The sequence below is a fragment of the Penaeus monodon genome, chromosome 28, assembly GCF_015228065.2.
Source record: "Penaeus monodon isolate SGIC_2016 chromosome 28, NSTDA_Pmon_1, whole genome shotgun sequence".
NCBI lineage: Eukaryota > Metazoa > Arthropoda > Malacostraca > Decapoda > Penaeidae > Penaeus > Penaeus monodon.
Window position 1 is genome coordinate 21,855,866 of NC_051413.1, and position 549 is coordinate 21,856,414.

Genomic DNA, 549 nt, shown 5'->3' on the forward strand with positions numbered 1-549 from the left:
AGCTTTTATTGCTGCTCTTACTTCATCCAACATAATTGTAGGTCCTGACAAAGTATCTTCAAAGTGGGGTATACCTCCTCTATTATCATTATATAACATTCTATTCTTTATTTCCTCTATTTCAGCCAAGATGTTGCCATCCTTATCTTTAATGATACTGTTCCTAGAGATCCCCTTCTTGCCTCCCAATTCCTAGATCTTATTATATATTCTTGGTGAATTATCTTTGTCCAGATCTTCATCTTCAACACATTTTTGTACAAGCTATTCTTCTTTTCTTTCTTTACACTTTCTCTTGAATTTATGATCTAACTCTTAGTATCTCGCCGTGTTTAATTACCATCTTCTCTCATCCATCAAATTAAGTATTTCTTGTGTCATCCTTCTTATGATTCTTGCTTTTTCAGGTAATACTTTCTCAGCTAATTCAACTAGTGCTGACTGTAAATTCTTCCATCCATGTTCCACCTCTACACCTTCTGATACATCCTCACTTTGAACTTGGTATCTGTTTTTCACTTCAATTAGATATTTGTGCCTCACCAAGAT